We start from the raw sequence: 15,958 nt of genomic DNA, 5'->3' as shown, positions 1-15,958 counted from the left end.
AGCCTCTCAAGGGACAGCTATACAAGGCTTCTGTCAGCAAGCACTTCTTGGCATCAGCTATAGTCTGGGTTTGGTGTCTGCAGATGGGATTGATCCCTAGGTGGGACAGTCTCTGGATGGCCTTTCCTTCAGTTTCTGCTTCACTCTGCGTCCTTGACATGAGGAATTCGGAATTATTATTTTTGAGGTGGGTGGGTGGCCCTATCACTCATTCAGAGACCATGCTTATCCAATGGATTTGGTCTTTACAGGTTCTTTCCCCCCTTTCTTGGGTATTTCTGCTAAGTCCTCCATTTTGGGTCCTGAGAGTCTGTTGGGTCCCTGACAGCTGGAATTTTCTATTGGATACATCCAGATCCCCTTCCCCCACTGCTACATACCTCCTTTCAAACTCCTGACCCTCTGTACTACACCCCTATCTCTTTCTGTGTCTAAACCATTTCCCTTTCTGTCCTTTTTCCTCTCCCAGATCCCTCTTTCCTTCTACTTCCCAAGATTATTTTCTTATACTTTCTAAGTAGGACTGTAGTATCCACATTTGATATGGGCTTCCTTCTTCTTGGGTTTCATATGGTTTATGAGTTGTACAATGGGTATTCTGAGCATTTTTTTTTTGGCTTAAATCAACTCGTCAGTGAGTAAATATCATGGATGTTCTTTTTCTGACTGGATTACCTCACTCAGGATGATATTTTCCCATTTCCATCAATTTTCCTGTGAATTTCATGAAGTCATTGTTTTTAATAGCTGAGTAGTAGTGCATTGTGCAAATGTACCAGACCACATGTTCTGTATCCATTCCTCTGTTGAGGGACATCTGGGTCATTTCCAGGTTCTGGCTATTGCAAAATAAGGCTGCTATGAACATAAAGGAGCAGTGTCCTTGCTACATGTTAGAGCATCTTTTGGGTATATGCCCAGGAGTGGTATAGTTAGGTCCTCAGGTAATACTATATTCAATTTTCTGAGGAACCACTAGACTGATTTCCATAGTAGTTGTACCAGCTTGCAATCCCAGCAGCAATGGAGGGGTGTTCCTCTTTCTCCACATTTTCACCAGCATCTCCTGTCACTCAAGTTTTTTATCTTAGCCATTCTGAGTGGCATGAGGTGGAATCACAGGGTTGTTTTGATTTGCATTTCCCTGATGACTAAGGATGTTGAACATTTCTTTAATGGCTTCTCAGCCATGCAAGATTCCTCAATTGAAAATTCTTTAGCTCCGTACCCCCATTTTTAATAGGGTCATTTGATTCTCTGGAGTCTAATTTTTGAGTTCCTTGTGTAATTTAGATATTAGCCCTCTATCAGATATATGGTTGGTAAAGATCCTTTCTCAAACTGTGGGTTACTGTTTCGTCCCATTGACAGTGTCCTTTGCCTTACAGAAGATTTGCAATTTTATGAGGTCCCATTTGTTGATTGTTGATTTTAGGGCATAAGTCATTGGTATTTTGTTCAGGAAATTTTTCCCAGTGCCCATATGTTCAAGGCTCTTTCCCCACTTTCTTTTCTATTAGATTCAGTAGATCTTGTTTTATGTAAAGGGCCTTCATCCACTTGAACTTGAGATTTGTACAAGGAGATAAGAATGGATCAATTTGCATTCTTCTACATACTGACCTCTACTTAGGCCAGCAGAGTTGGTTGTATATGCTTTCTTTTTTCCACTGGATGGTTTTAGCTTTTTTGTCAAAGATCAAGTAATCATAGGTGTGAGTTGTGTGTGTGTGTGTGTGTGTGGGGGGGGGGTGTGTGTCACTTATATATACTATCATATCATCCACAAATAGTGATATCTTGACTTCCTCATTTTCAATTAGCATTCCTTTGATCTCTTTCTGTTGTCTAATTGCTCTGGCTAGAACATTGAGATATTATATTGAATAGATATGGGGAGAGTGGGTAGTCTTGTCTTGTCCCTGATTTTAGTGGGAGTGCTTCAAGTTTCTATCCATTTAGTTTGGTGTTGGCTATTGGTTTGCTGTATATTGTTTTTAAGTATGGACCTTGAATTCCTGATCTTCCCAGGACTTTTATCACGAAGGGGTGTTGAATTTTGTCAAAGGCTTTTTCAGCAATGAAATGATCATGTTTTTTTGTGAGTTTGTTTATATAGTGGATTATGTTGATGAATTTCTGTGTATTGAATTATCCCTGCATCCATGAGATGAAGCCTCCTTGATTATGATGAATGGTCATCTTGATGTGTTCTTGGATTCAGTTTGCGAGAATTTTATTGAGCATTTTTGCATCAATATTCATGAGGGAAACTGATCTGCAGTTCTCTTTCTTTGTTGGGACTTTGTGTGACTTAGGTATCAGTGTAACTGTGATGCTTCATAGAATGTATAGGGTAGTATCAATTGTGTTTCTATTTTATGAAATAGATTGAGAAATATTGGTATTAGGTTTTCTTTATAGGTCTGCTAGCATTCTGTATAAAACAATCTGGTCCAGGGATTTTTTTGGTTGGTTTAGGATGTCATACAGGTGAAGGCAGGTACAAGATAGATAGAAGGAGGCCTGTCATTAGATGAGAAGGAAGGATGGGTGGCAGAAAAGTTTTAGAGAGAGGAGGAGACTGGACGAGGTGGGGGAAGCAGCGGTGAGAAAAAAAAAAGATTCTTCTCTGTGAAAGGACTGGAAGAGTTTGAAGGGGCTCGAGACCACATATGAACAACAATGCCAACCAACCAGAGCTTCCAGGACTAAGCCACTACCCAAAGACTATACATGGACTGACCCTGGACTCTGACCTCATAGGTAGCAATGAACAGCCTAGTAAGAGCACCAGTGGAAGGGGAAGCCCTTGGTCCTGCCAAGACTGAACCCCCAGTGAACGTGATTGTTGGGGGGAGGGAGGTAATGGGGGGAGGATGGGGAGGGGAACACCCATATAGAAAGAGAGGGGGAGGGGTTAGGGGGATGTTGGCCTGGAAACCGGGAAGGGGAATAATAATCGAAATGTAAATAAAAAATACTCAAGTTAATAAAGATTAAAAAAAACCATATGCAATCTTGAGAGGAGAGAGCTATTGATAAGTATAAAATCACAGTAAAGTAAAAAAAAAGATTCTTCTCTGCACATAAACGGTCGTTATGAATATTCTTAAGGAATGGATGTGTACAGGGCTTTATATGTTTAGGTGGGCAATTATATATTATCAATTGGATCAGAGGTTATTGTGTTGTGTGTTCTTTCATGTGATGATTTAAGTTTAAGAGAGTATGTGGCAGCCAGAGACACTAGGGATGTGTGTTTCTGGCATGGAGGCAACCTGCCTTGGGAACTAGGTGGGTAGAGGGATTGCTGTCAGGCTCAGAGAGAAGCCATCAGCAGTGTGATATTTGATGGAACACAGCGGTGAGATGGTTGGCTGACTGAGATGAAGATGTGTACCAGATATCTTGGGGTACTACAGTGTCATACCTAGTGTGGTATAAAATACAGCATTCTTTATAATTTTACAGCTACAGGTTGGGAGATTTTTAATGACTGTTTCTATTTCATTAGGGATTATGGGACTGTTTAAAAAGTTTATCTGATTCTGGTTTAACTTTGGTACCTGGTTTCTGTCCAGAAAATCATTAATTTCATCTAGATTTTCCAGTCATGTTGAGTATAGCTTTTTGTAGTAGGATCTCATAGTTTTTTTTAATTTCTTCAGTTTCTGATGTTATGCCTCCATTTTCATTTCTGATTTTGTTAATTTGGATACTGTCTCTGTAACCGCTGGTTAGTCTGGGTAAGCATTTATCTATCTTATTAATTTTCTCAAAGAACCAGCACCTGGTTTTGTTGATTCTTTGTTTCTACTTGGTTGATTTCAGCCCTGAGTTTGATTATTTCTAGCCTTCAACTCCTCTTGGGTATTTGCCTTTTTTTTTTTGTTCTAGAGCAGTCAGATGTGATATTAAGCTGCTAGGGTATGCTCTCTCTCTCAGATTTCTTTATGAAGGCACTCAGAACTTTGAATTTCCCTCTTAGCATTGCTTTCCTTGTGTCTCATAAGTCGGTTATGTTGTGCCTTCGATTTTATTAAATTCTAACAAGTCTTTTATTTCCTTTTTTTTTAACTTCTTCCCCGACCAAGTTATCATTGAGAAAATAGCTTTTTAGCTTCCATGTGCATGTGGGCTTTCTGTTGTTTTTATTGTATTCCATTTCATAAAACAAATTTAAACAGTATCTTTCCACCAATCCAGTCCTAGAAAGGATAATTGAAGAAAAATTCCAACACAAGGAGGAAAACTACACCCTAGAAAATGCAAGAAGCTAATCTGACAGCAAATCCAAAGAAGAGTTTCACATAAGCATAATTCTGCCTCCAACAACAAGAATAACAGCATGCAACCATCATTTGTCCTTGATATCTCTTTACCTCAGTGGAATCAATTTCCTAATAAAAGATATAGACTAACAGGCTGGATACGTAAACAGGACACATCAACACAACTCAATGGCAGAGACAGACCCTACCTCAAAGAAAAAGGCTGGAAAAAAATATTTCCAAGTAAATGGTCCAAAAAACCATGTTGGAGTAGCAATTCTAGTATCCAGTAAAATAAACTTTCAACCCAAAGTTATCAAACTAGATATCAAAGGACACTACATACTCATGAAAGGAAAAATCCACTACGAGGAACTCTCAATTTGAATATCTATGCCCTGAAAGCAAGGGTACCCACATTTGTAAAGGAAGCATTACTGAAGCTCAAAGCAGACACTGAATCTCACACAATAATAGTAGGAGACTTTAATACTCCAGTCTTACCAAGAAACTGATCATGGCATCAGAAACTGAACAGAGACACAGTGAAACTAACAGAAGTCATGAACCAAATGGATCTAACAGATATCTACAGAACACCCTAAATCATCCAAAATCAAAAGAATATTCCTGCTTCTCAACATCTCATGGTACCTTTTCCAAAATAGACCATATAATCAGACACAAAACAAGCCTCAATTAATACCAAGATTGAAATAATACTATGTATCCTATCAGATCACCATGGAAATCACAAGTGATTTCAGGATCTTAATCCCACATGTTAGATATGCGTGGACCAGATTATGACCTCTAATCTCCTCCTTTCCCAGAATTTGCACCCTAAAACTGACACTCTCTTCATTTTAAGATGATGACTACTTTTTTAGTAAGTAGAAGGTGGGAAAAGGAATGTATCTGCCCTCTTTAAAAACAAATCTATGGTCCGCACTTATCAATTTCCAACTTCCCTCTGTGAATAATGAATAAGCTGTTTTTGTTCAATTTTACTTTTCCCTTTGTGTTTGACCATATCTCTGTAAATACGTAGCACTTCTGTAATAATATTTCACTCATATACATGGTATGTTTATATATATATATATACATATAAAATATGCATTATGTAATGTGTACTAACTTTCTTTCTTCCCATAATTATTTTCTATGGAAAGAAGCAGGAGTGATCTGTGCCTTTATATGCATGCATGGCGAGCAAATGTCTATCAAGTTCTTACTTTATCCTTGTCCCGGGGGAATCCAAAATACAGCTATGTAGGGTTTAAAGGCTTTCTTACCTTGAAGACCAGATTTCTGGAGCAGAAGCAGGAAGGACTGACCACAGGAGGGCTTTTAAAGACCAAGAAAGCTTCCTAGCCAGAAAATGAGTTGATCGGTGGAAAATTAAGCACAGGGTGTTTCTGGTCTGCTACACTGGCAGTTTTCACTTCAAGTCACTGTAATCCTTGCTTTTGGGACAGGTAGTGCAAGTTCATGTTTGTATTCTTTCTCCTTCGTGACTGTTGACAGATTGACATTCCAATAGCTGTCAGCATATTTTTTTTCTTTTAAGAGCTGTTTTGATAAACATCTAGTTTATAAGCAAAAGAGTTTTCAAGGAACAATTCCCAAAGGGGAGAGAAAAGGGGTAGAAAGAAAAGTAAATAATTTAGGGCGTGGGGAACCAATTGAATAAATTGGTACTCCACATCAACTCTATTTTAATTCTCTTACACATTGATTTACTTTCCTGAAGTTGTTTTCACAGCCTTTGTCTTTAATGTTTGCTTTAAATCTTTAAATATGTTTTAGATTTATTTTATGCACATGAGTATTTTCCTTACATGTACAGATGTGCACCTCATGCATGCAGTACCTGTGGAGATCAGAAGGAGGCAAATCCCCTGGAACTAAAGTTATAAGATGTTGGCCAGTCGTTGTTCACAATAGTGCTTCATATGGGAGATCTGATGCAGACAAAGAACCACCTTTCTATTAATTTAATTAAGGACCAATTAGAAAAGCAAGTGTAATCCCTTTCCTTTCAAAGAAGGTATAGTGGAACATAATTGTAATCTCAAAACTTAGAGGGTGGAGGCAAGGGAATCAAGACTGTGCAGTGATGTCCTGCATAAAATGACAAACATATACATTAACAAAACACCAAGAAAGAGGAGGAGGCAGAGGAAAGGAGGAGGAGGGGAGGAGGTGGTGGAAGAGGAAGGAGGGGTGGGGAGGAGAGGGGATGAGGAGGAGGAGAAGGAGGAAAAGGAAGAAGTAGAGCTCTCTCTGTTTCTGGATCCTGTTGTAAATAAGCATTTTAAAGTTTGGACTTCAGACAGAATCCAGTTAGACAAACTAACTCTTGGGTGATAAGCATGGCACATTATACTCATAACTTTGCCTCTTTTGTTGGGTATTTCTAAATCTTCACATGTACACTTAATGTATGTGTGGGAGGGCATTTAATTTTGGGCATCGTGAACACAATTTGAAACATTTTGTTTAAAAAAAGAATTGAGAAACATCCTTATAACATTGACTGCTTGTGTATGTGGAAACCGCTAGTGTATGCTGGTATGTGAATAGATTAAGGTGAGATCTGATTGTCATCTCAGATGTCCAGGCGAGTAGGTTATAGACAGCATGAGAAACTGCAAGGCGCCTGAGGAAGAGCTCACTTCCTGCCAGGTTGACACCTTTGGACAACTGCAGTGTGTGGGAGAGATGTACAGTAATGAATGTGTGCACGAGGCAAACTTAGCTTTAAAAGCCCCATTATACTGGGCTAAATCCAGTAAGTTTACTAAAATTACCCCTTTGATCTGTCCTTCTTATACATCCTGCCTGATTACTTTCTTTTCTGGGGAGTAGCCTTCTGTGAGGAGAAGGGAGGTTGAGTTTCTGGAAGAAAGAAAGGGAGGAGCATTAGCCTGATCGCCTCGGCATGGAGGAAATAGAGGATGCCCAGATTCCTTGCAGGGTGATAAAGTCAGCTACTACTGCCCACCCGCTGCCTCCAGAAAAGCATCATCAGCTAAAACTAGGGCTCAGCTTTAATAATAGCTTTAATAATAATAATAGTATTTATAAAACATCGCATTCCAAAGAAACTTAAAGCACTTCCCACTCACAGTCTTATCGTGCTTGAGTGGGCCCAGCTAGGCAAGAAGCACAACTGGAGACCATTGTTTGTTTCTGCTGTAGAGCACTTAGAAGCAAGAAGCATGGCGCATGCTCAGGCTTCAGTACCTTTCTCCTTCCGGTCCCCCTCCCCCTTCCCTCTCCCATTCCTGTCCATGAACTCCATTCTGTTTTGCCCCACCACCATTCATTCCCCCGCAGTCCTCAGGGATCAAAATGAATGAAATATCTACAAACTAATACTTTGCAAACAATCTGCAACTTTTAAATACATTTATTAAGTTTTTCAGACTTTTTAGCTCATCTTGGATGTTAAGTTCATCTTTTCTTGAGTATAATTACCCACTGCCTCTTGTCAATAGCCTTAGATATGAAATCTGTGTCCTATGGGCTGTGAGTTAAAATTTGACTGATTTTTAGTTTGTTTTAAAATGCTTTAGTTCTCATATACACCACGCCATACTGATGATTTAGAAGCATGAGAGATGCCTAACACCAAAGAAATAGTTTTGGAAAACGTTGATAACTATAAACAGTACTAGTAATACAGGTATAAACACACACGCTGAATTCATTTTCAATATTCATATGCTCTTAAAAATTAGTCACCCATCATTTCTGCTATGTACTTTTTGTTAGTTATTAATTTTACTGTTCCATTTTTTGTGTATTTTTTGAACTGAAAGTGTTTCTTTTCCTCCCCCTCTCTTCTTTCCACTTAGGCAGTGTGTAATTCAGAATTGCCAAAGATAGGAAATGAGTTCAGTGACTCATTTCCCAGATTTTGCAGATAATAATTCTGCAGATTTTGCAGGTAAAGTGTGGATATATCCAGAGAGGAATGTTGAGTAAGAGACGATGAGTAAAAGATGATTAACTTAAAAATTAGCATTGCACGTTCGCATGGGGCAGACATGGTCATGGGCAACTGCATGTGTGCATTCACATGAGGCAGGCATGGTCATGGGCAACTGCCAACTATGGGATGCTTTCTGATGGTTTCATTGTGTTTACTGATTTCATTTCTTTCCACAAGTAGAGGAAACTTCAAGGACAGTCAAGCTAACTGAAAGTCTAGGTGTTTGCTAATTACAAGGACTTCATGCCTCCCATCTGTTTTCCAAGTATGTATTCTGTCTAAATACCCTTTTATATTTATATCAAATATGAATGGTATCCATTTAAATAAAGAAAACGTTTATCTGGGGACAGGAAAAGATCAGATGTTGCAGGAGGCAGGGGTAGAGAAACCCAGGAAGGCTTTAAACTCAGTATAGCTGAGGCTGGTCTTGAACTCTTGAACCAATTCTATAGCTGACAGTTGAGGTGAGGGTAAGGATCACATTGCCAGGCTCAGCTGAAAGGGTTAGAAAAGTTATTGAAAAGTTAATCAAATTATGCAAACACGTGGCAATTTAAATACCTTGTGCAGAAATTTATTCTTATAGGTGTCATGTTTACCACATGCCAAACCTCTCTACCTCCCTGTAGTTGTCATTCATGCATACACACAAATGTACACACAAACACACCTACTATTTGTTTCTGAGCCTTTATATGTTTTTTGATTTTTTGGTATTTTTGTTTTTTTTCTTTATTGTTTTATTGTTTTTGTTTTTCAGATATTACACGTATGGCTAAAGTTGTGACATTTTTTTTTTCATTCCACAAGACATCCCCTGAAGAAACATTCAGATGGAGATGTGCATGTTAACCATTTTAAACAGGGATGGGAATGACATAGTTAGCATGTGAGAGAAAGTTCTGTATCATATATTATCTATCTATCTATTATCTATCTATCTATCTATCTATCTATCTATCATCTATCTACACATCTATCTATCTATCTATCTATCTATCTATCATCTATCTATACATCTATCTGTCTATCTACCATCTATCATCTATCTATGCATCTACTGGTCTCTTATCTTGTATTCTGAAATGTCAAACTATAAATTTGATCAATAAAAATCAAACATAATAGCAGCAGCTCTCTGCTCCCAGACCCGGTGAGAGAGAGACCCAACCGCCTGGTCAGGTGGGCACTCCTGAGGCTGCAGAGCAGAAGAGACCACCAACACTGCTCACCCCTGCCCACATCCCTGGCCCAAGAGGAAACTGTATAAGGCCTCTGGGCTCCCGTGGGGGAGGGCCCAGGAGCGGCAGGACACCTGCCAGAGACACCTCCGGACCCTGAAGGAAACAGACCGGATAAACAGTTCTCTGCACCCAAATCCCGTGGGAGGGAGAGCTAAACCTTCAGAGAGGCAGACAAGCCTGGGAAACCAGAAGAGACTGCTCCCTGCACACACATCTCGGACGCCAGAGGAAAAAGCCAAACACCATCTGGAACCCTGGTGCACTGAAGCTCCCGGAAGGGGCGGCACAGGTCTTCCTGGTTGCTGCCGCTGCAGAGAGCCCCTGGGAAGCACCCCACGAGCGAACCTGAGCCTCGGGACCACAGGTAAGACCAACTTTTCTGCTGCAAGAAAGCTGCCTGGTGAACTCAAGACACAGGCCCACAGGAACAGCTGAAGACCTGTAGAGAGGAAAAACTACACGCCTGAAAGAAGAACACTCTGTCCCCATAACTGACTGAAAGAGAGGAAAACAGGTCTACAGCACTCCTGACACACAGGCTTATAGGGCAGTCTAGCCACTGTCAGAAATAGCAGAACAAAGTAACACCAGAGATAATCTGATGGCGAGAGGCAAGCGCAGGAACCCAAGCAACAGAAACCAAGACTACATGCCATCATCGGAGCCCAATTCTCCCACCAAAACAAACATGGAATATCCAAACACACCAGAAAAGCAAGATCTAGTTTCAAAATCATTTTTGATCATGATGCTGGAGGACTTCAAGAAAGACATGAACACACTTAGGGAAACACAGGAAAACATTAATAAACAAGTAGAAGCCTACAGAGAGGAATCGCAAAAATCCCTGAAAGAATTCCAGGAAAACACAATCAAACAGTTGAAGGAATTAAAAATGGAAATAGAAGCAATCAAGAAAGAACACATGGAAACAACCCTGGATATAGAAAACCAAAAGAAGAGACAAGGAGCTGTAGATACAAGCTTCACCAACAGAATACAAGAGATGGAAGAGAGAATCTCAGGAGCAGAAGATTCCATAGAAATCATTGATTCAACTGTCAAAGATAATGTAAAGCGGAAAAAGCTACTGGTCCAAAACATACAGGAAATCCAGGACTCAATGAGAAGATCAAACCTAAGGATAATAGGTATAGAAGAGAGCAAAGACTCCCAGCTCAAAGGACCAGTAAATATCTTCAACAAAATCATAGAAGAAAACTTCCCTAACCTAAAAAAAGAGATACCCATAGACATACAAGAAGCCTACAGAACTCCAAATAGATTGGACCAGAAAAGAAACACCTCCCGTCACATAATTGTCAAAACACCAAACGCACAAAATAAAGAAAGAATATTAAAAGCAGTAAGGGAAAAAGGTCAAGTAACATATAAAGGGAGACCTATCAGAATCACACCAGACTTCTCGGCAGAAACTATGAAGGCCAGAAGATCTTGGACTGATGTTATACAGACCCTAAGAGAACACAAATGCCAGCCCAGGTTACTGTATCCAGCAAAACTCTCAATTAACATTGATGGAGAAACCAAGATATTCCATGACAAAACCAAATTTACACAATATCTTTCTACAAATCCAGCACTACAAAGGATAATAAATGGTAAAGCCCAACATAAGGAGGCAAGCTATACCCTAGAAGAAGCAAGAAACTAATCGTCTTGGCAACAAAACAAAGAGAATGAAAGCACACAAACATAACCTCACATCCAAATATGAATATAACAGGAAGCAATAATCACTATTCCTTAATATCTCTCAATATCAATGGCCTCAACTCCCCAATAAAAAGACATAGATTAACAAACTGGATACGCAACGAGGACCCTGCATTCTGCTGCCTACAGGAAACACACCTCAGAGACAAAGACAGACACTACCTCAGAGTGAAAGGCTGGAAAACAACTTTCCAAGCAAATGGTCAGAAGAAGCAAGCTGGAGTAGCCATTCTAATATCAAATAAAATCAATATTCAATTAAAAGTCATCAAAAAAGATAAGGAAGGACACTTCATATTCATCAAAGGAAAAATCCACCAAGATGAACTCTCAATCCTAAATATCTATGCCCCAAATACAAGGGCACCTACATACGCAAAAGAAACCTTACGAAAGCTCAAAACACACATTGCACCTCACACAATAATAGTGGGAGATTTCAACACCCCACTCTCATCAATGGACAGATCATGGAAACAGAAATTAAACAGTGATGTCGACAGACTAAGAGAAGTCATGAGCCAAATGGACTTAACGGATATTTATAGAACATTCTATCCTAAAGCAAAAGGATATACCTTCTTCTCAGCTCCTCATGGTACTTTCTCCAAAATTGACCATATAATTGGTCAAAAAACGGGCCTCAACAGGTACAGAAAGATAGAAATAATCCCATGCGTGCTATCGGACCACCACGGCCTAAAACTGGTCTTCAATAACAATAAGGGAAGAATGCCCACATATACGTGGAAATTGAACAATGCTCTACTCAATGATAACCTGGTCAAGGAAGAAATAAAGAAAGAAATTAAAAACTTTTTAGAATTTAATGAAAATGAAGATACAACATACTCAAACTTATGGGACACAATGAAAGCTGTGCTAAGAGGAAAACTCATAGCGCTGAGTGCCTGCAGAAAGGAACAGGAAAGAGCATATGTCAGCAGCTTGACAGCACACCTAAAAGCTCTAGAACAAAAAGAAGCAAATACACCCAGGAGGAGTAGAAGGCAGGAAATAATCAAACTCAGAGCTGAAATCAACCAAGTAGAAACAAAAAGGACCATAGAAAGAATCAACAGAACCAAAAGTTGGTTCTTTGAGAAAATCAACAAGATAGATAAACCCTTAGCCAGACTAACGAGAGGACACAGAGAGTGTGTCCAAATTAACAAAATCAGAAATGAAAAGGGAGACATAACTACAGATTCAGAGGAAATTCAAAAAATCATCAGATCTTACTATAAAAACCTATATTCAACAAAATTTGAAAATCTTCAGGAAATGGACAATTTCCTAGACAGATACCAGCTATCGAAGTTAAATCAGGAACAGATAAACCAGTTAAACAACCCCATAACTCCTAAGGAAATAGAAGCAGTCATTAAAGGTCTCCCAACCAAAAAGAGCCCAGGTCCAGACGGGTTTAGTGCAGAATTCTATCAAACCTTCATAGAAGACCTCATACCAATATTATCCAAACTATTCCACAAAATTGAAACAGATGGAGCCCTACCGAATTCCTTCTACGAAGCCACAATTACTCTTATACCTAAACCACACAAAGACACAACAAAGAAAGAGAACTTCAGACCAATTTCCCTTATGAATATCGACGCAAAAATACTCAATAAAATTCTGGCAAACCGAATTCAAGAGCACATCAAAACAATCATCCACCATGATCAAGTAGGCTTCATCCCAGGCATGCAGGGATGGTTTAATATACGGAAAACCATCAACGTGATCCATTATATAAACAAACTGAAAGAACAGAACCACATGATCATTTCATTAGATGCTGAGAAAGCATTTGACAAAATTCAACACCCCTTCATGATAAAAGTCCTGGAAAGAATAGGAATTCAAGGCCCATACCTAAACATAGTAAAAGCCATATACAGCAAACCAGTTGCTAACATTAAACTAAATGGAGAGAAACTTGAAGCAATCCCACTAAAATCAGGGACTAGACAAGGCTGCCCACTCTCTCCCTACTTATTCAATATAGTTCTTGAAGTTCTAGCCAGAGCAATCAGACAACAAAAGGAGATCAAAGGGATACAGATCGGAAAAGAAGAGGTCAAAATATCACTATTTGCAGATGACATGATAGTATATTTAAGTGATCCCAAAAGTTCCACCAGAGAACTACTAAAGCTGATAAACAACTTCAGCAAAGTGGCTGGGTATAAAATTAACTCAAATAAATCAGTTGCCTTCCTCTATACAAAAGAGAAACAAGCCGAGAAAGAAATTAGGGAAACGACACCCTTCATAATAGACCCAAATAATATAAAGTACCTCGGTGTGACTTTAACCAAGCAAGTAAAAGATCTGTACAATAAGAACTTCAAGACACTGAGGAAAGAAATTGAAGAAGACCTCAGAAGATGGAAAGATCTCCCATGCTCATGGATTGGCAGGATTAATATAGTAAAAATGGCCATTTTACCAAAAGCAATCTACAGATTCAATGCAATCCCCATCAAAATACCAATCCAATTCTTCAAAGAGTTAGACAGAACAATTTGCAAATTCATCTGGAATAACAAAAAACCCAGGATAGCTAAAGCTATCCTCAACAATAAAAGGACTTCAGGGGGAATCACTATCCCTGAACTCAAGCAGTATTACAGAGCAATAGTGATAAAAACTGCATGGTATTGGTACAGAGACAGACAGATAGACCAATGGAACAGAATTGAAGACCCAGAAATGAACCCACACACCTATGGGCACTTGATTTTTGACAAAGGAGCCAAAACCATCAAATGGAAAAAAGAGAGCATTTTCAGCAAATGGTGCTGGTTCAACTGGAGGTCAACATGTAGAAGAATGCAGATCAATCCATGATTATCACCCTGTACAAAGCTTAAGTCTAAGTGGATCAAGGACCTCCACATCAAACCAGACACACTCAAACTAATAGAAGAAAAACTAGGGAAGCATCTGGAACACATGGGCACTGGAAAAAATTTCCTGAACAAAACACCAATGGCTTATGCTCTAAGATCAAGAATCGACAAATGGGATCTCATAAAACTGCAAAGCTTCTGTAAGGCAAAGGACACTGTGGTTAGGACAAAACGGCAACCAACAGATTGGGAAAAGATCTTTACCAATCCTACAACAGATAGAGGCCTTATATCCAAAATATACAAAGAACTCAAGAAGTTAGACCGCAGGGAAACAAATAACCCTATTAAAAAATGGGGTTCAGAGCTAAACAAAGAATTCACAGCAGAGGAATGCCGAATGGCTGAGAAACACCTAAAGAAATGTTCAACATCTTTAGTCATAAGGGAAATGCAAATCAAAACAACCCTGAGATTTCACCTCACACCAGTGCGATTGGCTAAGATCAAAAACTCAGGTGACAGCAGATGCTGGCGAGGATGTGGAGAAAGAGGAACACTCCTCCATTGTTGGTGGGATTGCAGACTGGTAAAACCATTCTGGAAATCAGTCTGGAGGTTCCTCAGAAAATTGGACATTGAACTGCCTGAGGATCCAGCTATACCTCTCTTGGGCATATACCCAAAAGATGCCTCAACATATAAAAGAGACACGTGCTCCACTATGTTCATCGCAGCCTTATTTATAATAGCCAGAAACTGGAAAGAACCCAGATGCCCTTCAACAGAGGAATGGATACAGAAAATGTGGTACATCTACACAATGGAATATTACTCAGCTATCAAAAACAACGAGTTTATGAAATTCGTAGGCAAATGGTTGGAACTGGAAAATATCATCCTGAGTGAGCTAACCCAATCACAGAAAGACACACATGGTATGCACTCATTGATAAGTGGCTATTAGCCCAAATGCTTGAATTACCCTAGATCCCTAGAACAAACGAAACTCAAGATGGATGATCAAAATGTGAATGCTTCACTCCTTCTTTAAATGAGGAAAAAGAATACCCTTGGCAGGGAAGGGAGAGGCAAAGATTAAAACAGAGACTGAAGGAACACCCATTCAGAGCCTGCCCCACATGTGGCCCATACATATACAGCCACCCAATTAGACAAGATGGATGAAGCAAAGAAGTGCAGACCGACAGGAGCCGGATGTAGATCGCTCCTGAGAGACACAGCCGGAATACAGCAAATACAGAGGCGAATGCCAGCAGCAAACCACTGAACTGAGAATAGGTCCCCTATTGAAGGAATCAGAGAAAGAACTGAAAGAGCTTGAAGGGGCTCGAGACCCCAAAAGTACAACAATGCCAAGCAACCAGAGCTTCCAGGGACTAAGCCACTACCTAAAGACTATACATGGACTGACCCTGGACTCTGACCTCATAGGTAGCAATGAATATCCTAGTAAGAGCACCAGTGGAAGGGGAAGCCCTGGGTCCTGCTAAGACTGAACCCCCAGTGAACTAGTCTATGGGGGGAGGGCGGCAATGGGGGGAGGGTTGGGAGGGGAACACCCATAAGGAAGGGGAGGGGGGAGGGGATAGAAAAAAAAAGAAAAAAAATCAAACATAATAAAACCAAAAAAAGAAAAGAATGGAAGGGAAAATTAGATTTAGTTATAAATAGATACAATATGCAAGTATAATTTCTATTTTACCTTAGAGTATGTATGAATTTTGGAATAAGTGCTCATTTTGAGAAGAATATTTTTAATTAGAAAAATTATAATTTTAAGTTTTGTTATTGTTAAATCACTTATTCTTTCCTTGG

Source organism: Rattus norvegicus, chromosome 6 (genome assembly GCF_036323735.1).
Source record: "Rattus norvegicus strain BN/NHsdMcwi chromosome 6, GRCr8, whole genome shotgun sequence".
Lineage (NCBI taxonomy): Eukaryota > Metazoa > Chordata > Mammalia > Rodentia > Muridae > Rattus > Rattus norvegicus.
Note: the sequence above shows the minus strand (reverse complement) of the source record.